We start from the raw sequence: 16,085 nt of genomic DNA, 5'->3' as shown, positions 1-16,085 counted from the left end.
GCCCAGGGCTGTCTTATAACAGGTCCATTCCAAGGGGACCACTGAAGGAGGGGGATCCTGAGAGAGAGGTGGTCTACGGAAGCTCAGGGGTCGGGGGAGACTTGTAAGGGGCCAACTTGAAAAGAGGCATCGCTCTGTTGAAGAAAGAGGGCAGTTGGAGCTCCCAGATGAAGAATCTTGAGGAAGGCACAAAACACAGGCACACACACACACACACACAGGTGTTTTTTAGTTGCTTATGCAACCCAGCAGTACCAATGCCGAGTTGTCCACAGCACCTGCCGCGTGGGTGTAAAATCACCTTTGCCCCTGAAACTCCTTCCCCTACATCCAGTCTTGGAAGGGTCAGAGGTCGGAGCTGGTGTGTTGGGGATGAAATGCTTGGAGAAACAACAAGAGCTGACCAAGCTTTCCTCTCTGGTGTCACTTTGCCTGGTGACATTGCAGCAAGGACCCCTCAGCTCTGCCCTCTCCTTTCCCCAGCCTCCACCCTGACTGCCTCTGTCTCTCCCTTACCATGATCACGCCCAACCTGAACTCCACTCAAGCATACATCTAAGATAAATCTTTCCGTGGACAGTTTCCATCTCTGGGATTCCTCATGTACAGTGAGTCCTGGCACATCTAGGGATGAGACACCAGGCACCGTGGCCCCAGTAGCACACTGGGCAGAAGAAGGGGTACTTGGGGGAGGGTATGTCTCAGTGGTAGAGCACGTGCTTAGCATGTATGAGGCCCTGGGTTCAAGCCCCAGCACCTCCATTAAAAAATAAGTGAATAAATAAACCTAATTACCTGCCCCCTCCATTTTTTTTTTTTAAAGAAGAGGAGGCTTGTGGATGCTGGACTAGGCTGGTCAGCAGGGTCTACCTGGTGGGAAGGGCATACAGTCAAATATTTGATCTGGACTGTCATTAGTAGCAGAATGCCCCAGTGAAGGTTGCAGGGTTCTGGTCCAGTCAGGGAATCTGGGAATGAGGAATCTTCGGTGAGGCTGTCTGCTGGGGCCCCACCACCACACAGATGGTCCTGCTGGATGATGGCTGGGATTCAGAAGCAGAGCCCGGTGCCTGAGGAGAGACTCCTGTGCACTGGAATATGATGCTGACTTCTTCGTCCGTATAGCTTAGTTTCACATTACCAACTTCAGTGTGGCAGACTTGATTCTAGGCAGGTATTTTCAAACATTGAGTGTGAACAGGCATCACAGGGGGAGCTTATGGAAACGCACATATTCCAAGGGTTTGCTCTCACTGTGATCAGAGATTTTGGGGTGAGCCCTGGGAACATGCAGGGTAGAAAGTTTCCCAGATGATACAACGCATGGTTCCCCAGACCACTAGGCATGTGACTGCATGCTGACCATTTTATTACAAGACCAACGCAGGCTTCATCTTGCCTTTTGTGTGTTTCTCCCTCCAAGTGTTATGTAATTAAAGCCGAGCCCGTGGGTGAGCAATTCAGGAGGGGCTGGGGGACCAAGGCTGCAATTAGATTTTTCTGCAGCAGCGTGACAACGGATTATTTAAGACTGCCGAGAGGCAGGTGGGGACCAATTGTAACAACGTGCAAAATGGTCTGTGAGTCACCCTCCCGTCTTGCTGAATGTTTGCCCACATGGAAGATTTTTTCCATCACTCAGTAATGATGCTAAGAAATTGTGCTTCCTCCTTGGAACTGCCCACTGAGTAATTTATAGGACCTGGAGGATGAGGAGAGTAATTAGGTTTTGTGTTTTGTTATTGCTGGGTGATTCAAATGCCGCTGTTCCCTTGTCAGTCCTGATTTCTGAGAAGCCACATTCACATGTAGAAGCTGGAGGAGGTTGACGGTTTCCCTGCAAAACAATGTCTTCGGAGCTGGTTTCCTTTCTGCACACTGCCTGCTTAAAAATAGAAACCCTGGGTCCCAGAGGGAGGTGGGAGCAGAGTCTCTGGGTGCTGAACAGCTTTGGTAGCTTAGGGAAAACATTCCTTGTTTTCGGTACAGGAGACACTGCTTCCAACAGGTGGAAGCTGGGTGGGCGGGGTGGGGGGAAGCTGTTGTAATTATGTTTCTTACTGGTACAAATTACTCCTAGGACACTCTTTGACTGGATGAGGTGAACACCAAATTTGCACACGAAGAAGATGCTCTCAAGGAGATGCTAATGTGGTTTGTGTCGTGTTTTTCAACAAGGAGAGCTTCGAGATGGCCTAGAATGTGTTTTTCTTTCCCTTGGAGATAACAATACTCCTGTGAGCTACAGCCTCAAGAACAGAACAAAGCAGACCAGCCTGGTGTGGGACTGGAATTACGCATTTGGCTGCCTGAGCGCTGTGGCGAGGTGGCCTCATTCATTCCGTGTGCATTTACAAGGAGCTCCATGCCAGCTACTCTCTCAGCACCGGGCACGCACCGGGGACGGAACAGCCCACACTCTGCGGCTTACATTCGGATGAGGGGAGAGGATGACTCCCTGGCCCTTACCCTGCTGGTTTAGGCAGGACTTCGGACAAGCTGATGAAACTCTCTGACTGTGACTTTCCTAACTGTCAAGTGACTTCCCTGTGCTGACTGCACGTCCCCAGTCTTCCCGGGTATCCGAGTCACAGGAATGACTGACAAGCACGAGCCCCTCCCCGTGGACTCTGATTCAGCATTTCTGGGCCAGCCTTGGGCAGCAGAATGCGCCTGAGCCACTCGGGGAATTTCAAACGCTCTAGCAGCCACATTGAAAAAAAAGGCATAAAGAAAGAAGTCAGATTCTAATCTTTTATTTGATCCCGTATATTCAAAATTATGTCATTTCAAGATGTAATCAATGTAAAATAGTAATGAGGTGCTTTGCATTCTTTCTTGGTGCGAAGTCTGCAAAATCCGGTGTGTATTTCACTCTGACACCGCCTCTCAATTCGGAATCGCCACGTTTCCAAGTGCTCAGTAGCCACCTGTGGCTGGTGGCCACCGTCGGGGACAGCCGAGGCCCACCCCGAGCTTCGGAATCTGGACCTTTGATAAGCGGTTCCGATGGTTCTTACGGCGGAGCAAGTGTGGACAGACTAGAGCAGACGCCCTCCAAGGGCGCTCCCAAGCCTCGTATTCTGTTAGGATGTCAGCGGAGGGGAGGGGGTGACATCGGAGCATCTGCCACGCAACTGTCGCTGTTTCATGTTTTCAGAACATCAGTTTCGTAACTTATTTAGTCTCCTCTGCCTTCCCCTCCCCTCCTCTGTGTGGTTCAGCTGCGAGTCAGGGCCTCTTGGGAATGACACAAGGATGCCAGAGACGCTCCGAAGAGGAAAGCTTGAGATGATCAAGGGGATGAGGAGGCTGACTTGGGAGGACAAACTAAGAAGAACAAAACTCTTCAAGCTAGAAAAAGACAGCTGAAAAGTCAGGGAGATCAAAGTCTGTAAAGTCACGAAGTAAGAGCAAGACTGAATTGGTGCGTCCTGAAATCCCCGACCAGCAGAACAAAGGGGCCGACTGGGCAGCCTGAAATCGTGACCCTTAAGACAAATAATGAGGAAAAAGTACTTCTTTAGGCAGCAGATTATAGAATTGAGAGAACTCATGCCCTGTCTCCTTGGTAAGTAGTTAGGTTTGGTTTTAAGCTTTTTGCAGGGGAGGAGAGATGGGTAACTAAGTTTATTTATTTCTTTAATGGGGGTACTGGGGCTTGAACCCAGGACCTCATGCAGCTAAGCACACGCTCTACCACTGAGCTATTACCCGCCCTCACAGGTTTGGTTTTATTTAGAACACTTTCCTTCTGTCTATCCATCCACCCACGCATACATCTGTTCGTTACACTTTGTAAGGATCTATTCTGTGAAATGGGTTTTGTTAGAGGTTTTAATATGTAGAAGTTCATTGAACATACATAGCAATCCTGCAAGGAAGATACTGCTGTATCTGTTTCACAGATAGCATAGCAGGCTCAGAAAGGTTACGTGACTTGTCCAAATCCATTTGGCTGACAAGTCGTGTTAGTTCTTGGGTTAAAACTCCAAGCATTTTAGCAAAGTCCAGTGGTCTTTGCAAAGGACAGGAGGTGGGGCCAGATGTCTACGACTAACTCAGAGCGCTCTCATGAGCAGACTGGGAATGGCCTCCCCTCTCAGAGGGTCTGTCACCAAGGCTGAGTTCAGCACACCTGCCAGGACCTCACAAGACACAGCCAGCACCCCTGTGCCCCACCCTGCACAGGGTTGTGGACCCCCCTTCTGAGTTGCTATCACATGGTTGTAGATGTGTTCCATCAGTTTGGTTTGTTGAGCTTTCTTGGGGTAACACAGTATGACAAACTTTAGGAGATAGAAACTTTTAGCATCACAATAGTACATAGTATGGCAACCAGCAAAAACCATTAAGAGCTTCTTCTCCAACCTCCTGCTCACAGTACTGGCCCAGCTGCTGTGCGTTAGCGGCCTTGGCCAGGGCTGGGATTCGAACCGACATGCGTACTCCCCATCCAGAGCTCCTTCCGGGCTGGTGAGCTCTGTAAACCAGGCCCTTTCACTGCTCTCCAGCTTGCAGAGTGACTCGGAATTTGACACTGCTTTTCTTAACATTTGATGGAGATGCATGAAGTATGTCATATTGGAGTGAAAATCATTAGGACTAATACCATGGAAGAATGATTTACAGCTGGTAATTGAAGAGTTCGTGTCGGTGAAAGTTATTCCGGGGGCTTCAGAGCAGAGGCTGAAAGGTCTTCCCCGGGCCTTGCTGTCCCTGGTTACAGCGCCTTGCATGCACTGTTTTCTCCAACATCCGGAACGCCCTCCTCACTTGCCTCCCTGTTTGGGCCGCGTTCCGGACACCTGTTCACAGGACGCAGCAGGAAGGCAGGTGAGAATCTCGGGACTGGAGATGCACGGGCCGGCAGCCAGTGATCCACAGTCACGCGGTTTACTGGGGCCACTCAGAACACCACACGGGCTTGTCAAAGTCGGGCAGAGGCGGGTGACGATCACTGCAAGGAGATCCCTGGGCGGGAGGCGTCTCAGGCTCAGTAGCAGGTCTGCTGACCTGCGTGAGTGGGAAGTCGCCGTCTGCTCCCACACAGCCTCCGTCTGCCCGCGCCTCTCTGGAGCTGGCTCACCCAGCAAAGAGCCCTCAAGCCGCCCGGCTCCGTGGTCTCTGCTGAAGGCGGAACGTTACCCCAGGGGAGGGGTCTTGGCTCTGTCTGTAGGTCCTTTTGTTCTAGCAACGTACATGACCCACCACACGTCTTACCTAAAGTAGGTTTCTCAGTTTCCCTCTGCAGGACGCCTGCGGTCCTGCGTGGGCATTTGAAAACCCCTAGCGTGGAAGTTCCCACTGGCCACCTTGACTCCATTCTGAACTACTTAACACAGCGTAAAGTGTCACACAAGGTGAGGGGGCTCATAACACAAATAAGTCACACCCTAACAACACCCAGTGCACGTAAGTGTTGTCACAAATGGACCCCGAATCTCAAGCCTTTGATTTGCAGAGACCCTGCTCCTCAGTCAAGGTGCCGTCTGGTGTGGTTGCTGAGTGGCTCTCCTGAGTGGCCCTCCTGAATGGCTCTCCTGCAGGTGCCTCCTGCACAGGGAGCTCCCTCGCAAGGCTCCCCTGCATCGCTCTGCTTGTGTCTCTCTTACTGACGTGGGTCCTCTCATTGGCAGTGACTCTGGGATGGAAACCGTTCCCAGGTGGCAGCTACGCTACGAGTCCCTTCCTTCTAGGCACACAGAGAGACGGAGTGGGCGGAATCTTAAAATTACACCTCAGCAAGGTTGTAACCAGGAAAACAAACGCTTTTAGCTCCTAAGGACCTTTCTAGGATATCCTCCAGAGATCACACTCATTAGCTCTGGCAGCTGATTGATCTGGAGGAAGGACTGTGACTCAAAGGCAGGCGGCCTTGGGCTCATTACCAAAGCCAGGGAGGTGGTGGTGAGAAGGGTGACGCTGACCGTCAGCTGGGCCCCGGGGCAAGGAGGGGGCGTCTCTGTGAGTGGAGGAGTCACACTGGCCTCCTTCTCTCATTCAGGAAAGGCTTTCACTCTATCCTGAAGAGCATTCACCCCGAGACACTCACGGAGGGGACACCATGGGCCAGGATGCGTTCTGGGCTCCCCCACTGCTTCATGAGAAAGGCTTGCCCAGTGGTGTGAGGTCTGATGAGGGGGCTCCACAGTGTGGATCCCAGCAAACCACGAGGCTGGCGCGGATGGAGTAACTGGCCTCAAGGGCAGAAGAAGAGAATTCCATAAACACGGTCGCCATCATCGGGAAAAAAGCACAGGAAAACTCACAGAGAATGAGCCTCATGAACAGGATTCCAGCTGCTTAGATGTACTGGGGAAAGCCCAGCCTTGTCCCCTCAGGCCTTAGGGGACAGGGATGGCCGACAGATGAAGGAAAGTCTTAGTCTCCAGCAGGCGTGTCACAGAGGAGCTGGCAGAAGCGGGTGCTCTGCGGGGCCTGCGCTCCACGGATAGGACAGAGCGTCGGCGGAGAAGGTATCTGATCGGCACGGAGATGCTGCCCACCTGACTGAAGCCCCTAAGCTGCGGTCCAGGACACCTGTGTTTCCCCCTCCAAGGACAGGACTGGACCCAGAGCCTGAGGCTGGCGGTTCAACGCCTTCAGCTGCAAAGATGAATCAGCTGGTGGGGCAGGGAGCCAAGAGCTGCCACAGAGAAAGTTCGTGGTCATTAAGTGATGCCCCCGGGAACTGGTGGGAAGGAGGCACCGCCAGGAAGAGTATCATTGATGTGGGCGGGGCGGTTCCCGGGGCCCTCCTGGCCAAGACCTCCCTGCCTTTGGGATTACAAACCAGCTGCAAAATCCAGGAGGCAGCCTTGCCTCGCGGGCCCCCTCACGCCCCCTTTGCAGCCTAGTCAATGAGCCCATGGTCATAACTGGGACACGGGGGCCCAGGTGCAGCCTCCAGCTGGCCAGCACTCCGCCCCGTGACAGGTTTAGGGATGCCAGGGGACTCTCTTCTCCTCCGGTCTGCCGCTGCCTGCCCGCCTGCCCCGCTGCCTTCACGCCCCCACCAGAAAGACGGCTCAGGACCAAGGGTGACACCTAAGAGTAGTAGCTCGTTCACTCTTCACTACCACCCTCGACATTTCTTATCCCCAGATAAGACCATGCAACCAAGGGGTTCGTGACGGGCTGGGGGTCGACAGCCTGGGAAAGGCAGAGCCAGGATGCCAGCCTCAGTAGATTCCAGAATGCGTGCTGTCCAGCCTCACCTCGCTAGGGAAGGCAGACAGTGTGCTGGGGTTAACGATGGCGCACGCAAATACCTTACCTGGGACTCGTAATTCAACACCTCCCACCTGTAGTCAGGGATTTTACGCGGCCTAGCAAGAAAGCACGTGTGCACTGGCTTACATCTCTCAGTGTGGGGCATCCGCGCCCGCTCCACGCTGAGCATTGCACATATTGTATCGCTGTTTCATAGCTTTGCAACGTAGTTATTATGAAAGTGGGAACTGAAGCACTGAGGATTCACATAACCTGCCTGATTTGCACAGCTGGGGCGAGCCTGGATGGAGGTACGTATACCTCCCAGCTCCCGACATCTGTTTGACCTGGCTGTCCCTGTCACCTTACCAGCCCTCTGTGTCATATTCCCAGCCCTCCAGGAAGTCATCAATTTGCTAAAAATAGTTTCTGTGGCTGATGGGTTTTTAATGTAGCGGCTGCCTCTGGCCCCTCCCTAGAAGTCTAGGACGTCCAAGAGGGGCTGGGGGTGGCGCTAATCTTAGCAGCCTCCAGGGCTGAGGCTGTGTCTTATTTTTAACGAGGTCAAGGGCAGCCCCTGGGGAAAGGGAGGGGCTGTCTCTCCGGGCGGTGTCTGGGCGCCTGGAGCTCTCTGCTAATCACCCGTTTCCTTTGCTTCTCACACAGTCTGGGTCAGAGGCAGAGACATCACTCCCCCAGGTAATTCTTTGGGGTCACGTCTTTCTGACCTGGCTGCCCCCAAATGGGTGGAGGGAGAGAAGAACCTGTGTATCTCTCAGACACCACCTGCCCTTCGAAGCCCTTCCTTGCACGTCCAACAGGCAGCTTCCTCCCTGAGCTCCGGCTGCCGGGCTCCTCATGGGCAGAACCAGCAAACTCGACCCTGGGAAGACAGACACCAGCGGCCAGAGGCTGTTTCTGTATCTCAGGCTGCGTGAAAAGCTGGTTCCAGGGGCAGCCCGAGTTTGGACTGACCCCGAGAGAGGGGGTGGGCGGGGCCGCCCCCACGGAGCACGGGATGGTCTGGTGGAGCGGACACCAGCTTAGAGCCTGGTTCAGGCACGAACTCGCTCCTGCGAGAAGTGCTTCGCCTCTGAGGGCCTCGGTGTTCCCGTCTGTGGTGTGGGGCTATCCCCCGTCTCATCCCCGACGTGGGCAGAAAGTCAGCGCGTGGAACTTGGCTCGTGAAGACACAGTTCAGAGCACTCTTCTCCATCCTCCGCACGGTCGGTCTGCTCAGCCCGGCTCCCGGGCTCCCCCAGCCGCACCTGCACCCTTTCTTCAGCCGCCTCTGTCCGCACCGCGCGGGCTGCTGGCTCAGCTCTGCGCTTCCCGGTCCACACCGGCGGGCTCGCTGCCTCGGCCACAACTTCTGCAAACCCCCCCATAGGGCACTCGTGCCACCGCTCACCTCTGAAGACGGGGAAGGCGGAGGGCAAAGGTTTTGCACACTTCTGCTCCGTAATCCTTTGATTAATGTCAAATGTGTGACTTCGCTGTTAGTTGTCTACATGTTACTAATTTTTATGGATTCCTGCGTATTGACCCTTTTTATTATTACGAACTGTCCCTCTTTGGCTCTAGCAAAACTTCCCCTCTCTGAATCTAGTTTATATGATATTAATACTGTCACTCTAGGTCTTTCACAGTGGCTGGCTGCAGAGAGCAGCTTTTTTCAAACTTCCTTGCTCAAGCTGTGTGTGTCCTTGAATCTGAAGCGCTCCTCCCGTTGACAACACATACTTGCTTCTTGCTCTTTCACCACGCTCGAGAACCTGCGTCCTTCGATCAGCCTGTGGAGAACACTCACATCCAATGCAGGTGTCAGCGTGGCTGCTTTTGGTCTCATTCTGCTGTTTGTTTTCTGCAGGTCTTATTTATTCTTTGTTCCTCTGCTTTTTCTTTGTGTTCGATTTTTTAGTGTGTGATTTTTCTTCTTCTGTTCATTTTTAGGTATATCTTAAACAGTTTTATTGAAGTAAAATTGGTATCTAATAAACTGTGAATGTTAAGGTGTATAACTTGATGAGTTTTGACATGAACACATCCGCAAAAGCACCACTGTACCCCTGTGTCTCCCCACCCCTCCCCGCCCATCAACACAAAATCATTGGCCTTATTTCTGTCCACATGCATCAGTTTGTATAACTTGGAATTTTACATGAATGGAAACCTACAGTGTATTCATTTTATCTAAATTTACCTGGCACGATTCTTTTAAAAAAATGATAGGTAAATAAAAACAAGAAGAAACATGGTTGTTTGATGATTCATCCAGGTCGCAGTGTCTCGATAGTTTATTACATTAAATGACTAAGTACTAGCCCGTGATGGACAGAGAGATGCGGCTACAGATTTATAAATATACACTACATTTTGCTTATCTGTTCACCTGCTGATGGGCGTTTGGGTATTTCGTTTTAGGCTGTTGTAGATAATGCTGCTGCAAATATTCACGGCCACGGTTTTGTGTAGATGCTTATTTTTATTTCTTTTGGACATAAAGCTAGTAGGGAAACTGCTGGATTGCACGGTAAGTATATTTTTCTAAGATCTGGGATTTGACAATATTTTGCCCCAGTCTGAGGCTTGTTTTTTGTTTTCTTTATGATGCCTTTTGAAGAGCAAAAGTTTTCCATTTTGATGGAATCCAATTAAGCCAATCTTTCTCTTTTATTTATTCACTCATCTTTTAGTCATTGTGTGCTATATCTTTTTCCATTCCTTTATTTTAAATTCTTTGATGGTCTCAGCTTTAGTTCTCTGCGTTGTCACAGAGTCCTTTCATCAGTCTGTGGTTTCGCATTCTGTTTTGATCCACTGTGACAGTGTGCTGTCCTCCACCCTCACGCCTGGCAGTGGTCGGGGCCATCTGCGGAGACTTCGTGTTGAATTCCTCGCGGTGCCTCAGCCGCACCAAGCATGCGGAAAGGCCCGAGGCACAGCGGCTGCGTTAGTTGCTGTGTTGCTCATAGGTGCTGTCTGCGACAGGATTAAGCTTTAGGAGTCCCATTCTTCCTTCAGAAAGACAGGTGGTGACATCTGAAATATAGACCCTCTGCAGTATAACTCGAAGGCTCAGTGCCTTTGAGTCAGCCAGACTCAGCCTTGACGTCCGTCCATCCCTCCAAATTCAGAAGAACCCGCAGACGTGCGCTTGTCGAGAACTTACACACGCTTTTGCTCTATGACCCTTAGATTAGCGTTAGACGTGGCCGCAAACACACGCCCCTCCCCCCTGGAATAACAAGAGGTTACTCCTTGTGAGCAAATGCTCTGCTCGGGCCATCCTGCGTGGGGGAAAGGCCTTCTCGTGCCATCGCATGGGGACTGTGTTCTCACCCAGTCCAGGAGAATGTGCCTGGTCCCACCAAACCACCCAGGTGCCAAAGCAGCGGGTGAACAGCGGCGACCTTGAGACGGCCTTCCCCCACGGGTGTCCTGAGCAGCCCTGCCAGCCCACATCTGTGCTAACAGGTGTCGCAGGTCACATGTCTCACGTTTCCTCCTCGGAGCATCAAGGTGAAGGCCGCCTGAGCAAAGGGCTAAGGTACGTGCAAATGCCCCTGCCGGTGGGTGCACGGTGTGGGGTGCTCTGTTATTCTTGGCATGCTTGAAACAATCTGAGCTTTAAAAAATATAAAGCGTGCATTTCCAGTCACTCTGAAGGGGCAGGAAGAGGACAGTTTCTAGGAGCGTCTGCTGTGCGTGTCTTGGGAGCCACCTGTCAACCTTCTGTCCCTTTCCAACCACCTGTTTCTACTGCTCCTCTGCCTCACCTCTGCGTTCCCACCACTAATCTAAGCATCAGTCAGCGAGAAGCAGCTTCACCAACACCAGGAACAGGCGTAGAAACGCAGAAAGCCGCGGTGGGGCCCCCTCTGATGTATTTGGGGTTAGATGCGGCCCTTTCCCTGGGAGTGGTGCTGCAGGACGTGCTGGAAGGCAGAGGAAGGAAGAGGGCTCAGGGCAGAAGCCCCGGCGGCAAAAACCACCACGCTTTGTCCATCTGACACTCCGGTCCTTGGCTAATCATGACCCTGGGCTTTTAGACAATTTTTGATAATGAATATCAAAGGGGAGTAAAGATACTCACTTCTGAAAATCACCCCTGCCCTTGGTTTGCTAGAACTGAGAGGAAATTCACGTGTCTGGGGCCACACTGATCAGCTTTCGGGGCAGGTGATGGGCTGCTGACCTCGGTGGGCAGAGGAGCTGTTGAAAGGCGCCAGTGGGGCCGCCAGGCTTCCGCGACAACCCAGATGACACCCTCATAGGGACGTGAGGTGCTCACTTGCGTGATGTCCTCCCAGGAGCAACCATGCTCTGTTGTCTTGGTCCAGGTGTTGGGCCCCCTGGCAACCAATCGTTTGGATTCAGAGCTGTTTGCTGTGGGTCTCCTGTGCCTTCACAGGCGAGGAAAGGCAGCCATCACTGGGGCTGGTGGGTGTTTAGGCTGGCAAGACTGATCATGAGTGGGACCGATGGGGTCCCTCCTCCTGTGGACAAGCGAGTGACCCTGAAGATGGCTGTGTCTCGGGGATTAGGCTGAGGGCTGCAGCACTCTACAGGGGCCGAGAAAAGGAGCAACGAGTGATGGCTCCACCAGACACAACTCCTGAACGTTGCCCTGTAGCTGGACCCAGGAGGAGGCATCGAGCAGATCTTTTGTGTATTCAGCTTCTTCATTTGGGAAGAGGGCGTGGGTCAGCGAAGTGGGGGCAGGGGCTGGCATGCTAGGAATATGTTCTAACTTTACTGGGTTTTAAGTGAGTCAAAGGAGGCGGCATATGCTGTTTAAGAAGCCAGATGCTTCCAAAGCAAGTTCATCTAAGTCAATTGTCATTGCTTCTCCTCAGAAAGCAGAGACTTTCCTGGGAAATCATTATCAAGTTTAAACGTACCGATCTTACACTCTGCAAAAGGTAATCTTTGCGTGATATGAACCAAAAGAAAAAGATGCAAATGAACTTATGTACAAAACAGAAACAGACACACAGACATAGAAAACAAACTTATGGTGACCAGGAGGGTAGAGGGTGGGAAAGGATAAACTGGGAGATCGAGATTTGCAGAGACTAGCTACTACATATAAAATAGATACACAACAAGTTTCCGCTGTGTAGCACAGGGCACTACATTCAATATCTTGTAGTGACCTATAATGAAAAAGAGTATGAAAAGGAATGTATGTACATGGATGACTGAAACATCGTGCTGTACACCAGAAATTGACACAACATTGTAAACTGACTTTACTTCAGTTAAAAAAAAGGTAAAATTTGAAAAAAAAAAAAAGTGATCTCCAAATTGAACTCCATTATATGGTCTAAGGTTTTTTCTTATTAATTTTTCAATTGAATCATTGAGGTTTTAAAAAAATAAAAGCAAATTTGAGTATTATCTGTCAGGTATGCCTCCAAGTGTTTCAAGCTGTTACCATAAAAATGCTATTTAAGTCATGAAAATCGTATTTTTTTGCATCAGAAATGCATATTTACCATATCCCATGAAAGTTTAATCAGTTAAATATTGTGAGCTTTTCATTCAACTATTGTGCAAATGAATCACGTATAGGGAAGTAGCTGGTGCTTATTTCTGTATCTACATTAATGGGAAGATCTACATGCAGATGGCGTGGCTGGTGGAGCAGGAGGGCAGAGGCCAGCTGCACTCAACAGAAGGGACCACTGGAAGCCTGAGCTGGAATAACGGAAAAGTTTCAGAAATACGATGAGACTTGAGCACTCTGGTTCCTGACAAACGATACTGGACACTAATAACACGTCTAATTCCAGATAATCACATTGCTACAAAGCATTGCTTGTCTCAGTGCGGAACTCAGCTTAGAAACCAGTCTCTCCAGCCAGCCCGTGGTCGCCAGCATCTTGATGTCACAAATGAGACCAAGATGTACAGTCCCTGGCTTAGGGTCCCAGAGCCTCGTGCAGGTTCCCAGGTCCCTTGTCGCTGCGCCCTCTCACCTGGCATCAACGTGTGGTTAACTCCCCCCACAACCCGGTCCATCTGAAACCTGGCCTCTGGGATCCCTCCCGACCACAGCCTGGAGCAGAGTGTCACGGGATCCTGACCCCCGGCGTTTCCCAGCTGAACTTTGAGTCAGACCTCAAAGTCAGGCCAGGGTCTTCTCTCTGGGGTCCTAATGCTGGATTCTCACCTTGTGTCCGGCTGTGACCCCAGTTCCCAGATGTCAGCCTCAGACACCTGCTCCTCCAAGTCCCCCGGGAGCCCGTGGTTCGGGGGGATGGGGCTGGATCACCTGTTCTGCTCCTGCCAGATTCGAGGCTGCGCTGGCCTCTGCTCTGCCTGATGTGCCTCCCCCTGCCCCCCCCCTCCCCGTACGCTCTTTATTGCACTGACTCCCTGGTTTCAGTTCCTGGAAACCTAACTTCACATCCTTGATCCAAAGCCGATGGTCTGGTGTTACTTACTAATGGTCACCGTGCCTCCTGCTGACTAGCCAGCCGTGTTCACGGTTCTGAATCCCCCCGGGGTCTCCTGCCAGCAGGTTGATCCCGCCTCGCGAGCTGGACCCTGTTTGCAGGGAAGGCAGCTGCTGGCTTTCATTCTCACCTAAGCTTGGCTCCTCCGCAGCTCCATCGGGGTGTCCAGACTCTCCTCTACCCACAGCCTGCAGTGTTCCACTCTGCTCCCAACATGCAAGTCCGTCTATGGCTCTGACCACCACGCTCCCTTTGCTTTCTGTCCTTTTAGACACCGCGGCTCATCCACGGGGCTCACCTGCCGCAAGACCTAAGAGGGGAGTCACGCCGCAGCCGATGGGATAAAGAAAGGGGAGCCTTCCCTCTCCGCCCCGCCATCCTTAGCACCCTCCCCTCACAAGACAACAGTCTAACGGGGACCATCCAGAGAGCGCTCCCTGCTCTCACCTAACCCAGCCGGTCCAGGCACTCCCTGTTTGCTCATCCTTCCTGTCCTCCAGTTTGTAGGGCCCTGTGCTCTGAAACCCAGACCTGGGGCTTTTTTGTCAACTGGTCTCCGTCTTTTTTTTTTTTAATTGAAGTCTAGTCAGTTTACAATGTTGTGTCCATTTCTGGTGGACTGGCTAACTGGTCTCCGTCTTGATTCGGCCAGCGGGAGACTCGTGCGGGGCCCACCCCCGTTTCCCTGCTTCACGCAGTGTCTAGGGAAGTGCTGTTCTCCCAGCAGGTTTCCGTCCCTGCCAGACAGCGCCTCGGTCTGTAAACCCAGCTCCGGTCCTCGGCTCCCCCTGAGACGACACCTCCTGAGGAACCGCACAGCTGGGAAACGGGGTCGGGGGGCTCGCTACGACCACCTCCTCCCTTTGCGCCTCAGCCGAGGGCGGTGCTGGCTCCGCGGCGTCTGGTCTCTGGGCGGCCGCACGCTGCCCTCGCCGCCCGGGCTGACGTCGCGACTGCCCGCTGCACCATCGGGCGTGCAGCAGCCTTCGGGGTGAGTGACGGCACACTCCACTACGCACCTAAACTTTAAAATGGTGCAGCCTGTACTGCATACATCAACTTTAATTCGGCAGTTTCAGGAATATTAAAAATGCAAACAATGGTGTCTTTTAGAACAGCATCTCCAGTATGACGATGATTTCCTTTTGTGAAGATCGAATATGATCTGTCAATACTTGCGGGAACCCTCAGAACATTTCACGTGTTTAGTGCTATTCCTATTTTGCTTCTGAAAAATTTCCCACTCCTCAAACTTACCAGAGCATAGCTACCTTTTTTACACTGCGTCTATTAACAGCCAGTGGAAAGATGCTTCCTGTAGTGCACACTGAGAAATATTAAGTCAACGTACGAAAAACACGGTTCATAGCAGACCTCACATATCCCCCGTTTCTTTCCTTCTTTCTTTTCCTTCCTGCCAGACTGAGGCTGAGTTTTAAACCTTCAGTGGAGACCTGCTTCATCTCTGCTTTCAATGAATGAGAATTCCATTTTTATTTTTTCATGGAACTATGGACCACCAGGCCTGCGGGGAACAGCGGTAGGGAGAGGTCTGAGGCTGCCCCTGGGGTACACACGCCGTCTCCCACTGACCGAAGCTCTAATCTACGTGTTGTTTTGAAGGGACTTTGCAGATGTAATTAAGATCCCAGGTGGCCTGCAGGGACTGGAGCATCCCCCACTGACACCCAGCAAGGACATGGGACCTCAGTGCTGTGACCGCCAGGAACTGAGTCTGGTCACAACCGTCTGGGCTCCAGACGAGGGTGCAGACCCCTGAGCGGAGAACCTGACCGTGGTCGGCCTGGGCTGTGACCTGCAGGGCTGTGAGCTGATGCAGGATGTAAGGGATCCAGATGCTAAATGCCAGGTCCTTCATCCAGGGTGGCTGTTACCATTTAACCTGCGTTGTTTGGAGCTGCTAACTGTGTGGTGACTAGTTACGTCACAACAGGAAAGTAACGCAGGGACCACGTTTCCCTTTTTGTAGATGGGGAAGCTGAGGCCACGGGAAGCAACGTGGCGGCTCCTGGTTTCTCAGTTAACACCCGCGGCACAGGCCAGTCCCCAGACGTGGGGCCAGGTGCCCACACGGGGCTCTCTTATAAGGGACATTTTTTTCTAAAGAAGAGGAAACACCTGGTTTCCCAGCAGATGAGTGGGATAAACTTGCTCACCTCCAGTGCAAACCCCCTGAGGTGCGGAGTGGGGGCGCTCAGCGGAACCGGGAGCAGGGCCAGCCCTTCATGCTTCATTTATTTCATTCCCAACCTAAAAATCAGTGCAGCTGATGCGACTGCTTGCGCACTGTCCTTGGCCCCAGCCAGGATGTGGCCACCATTTGCCCACAATCCTGTTGCAAGGGCATCCAAGGCGTGGTGCTCCCGGCGGGGCGCCCCTTGTGGC

The sequence above is a fragment of the Vicugna pacos genome, chromosome 7 (genome assembly GCF_048564905.1).
Source record: "Vicugna pacos chromosome 7, VicPac4, whole genome shotgun sequence".
Lineage (NCBI taxonomy): Eukaryota > Metazoa > Chordata > Mammalia > Artiodactyla > Camelidae > Vicugna > Vicugna pacos.
The sequence above is the reverse complement of the archived record's forward strand: the minus strand, read 5'-3'. Positions refer to the sequence as shown.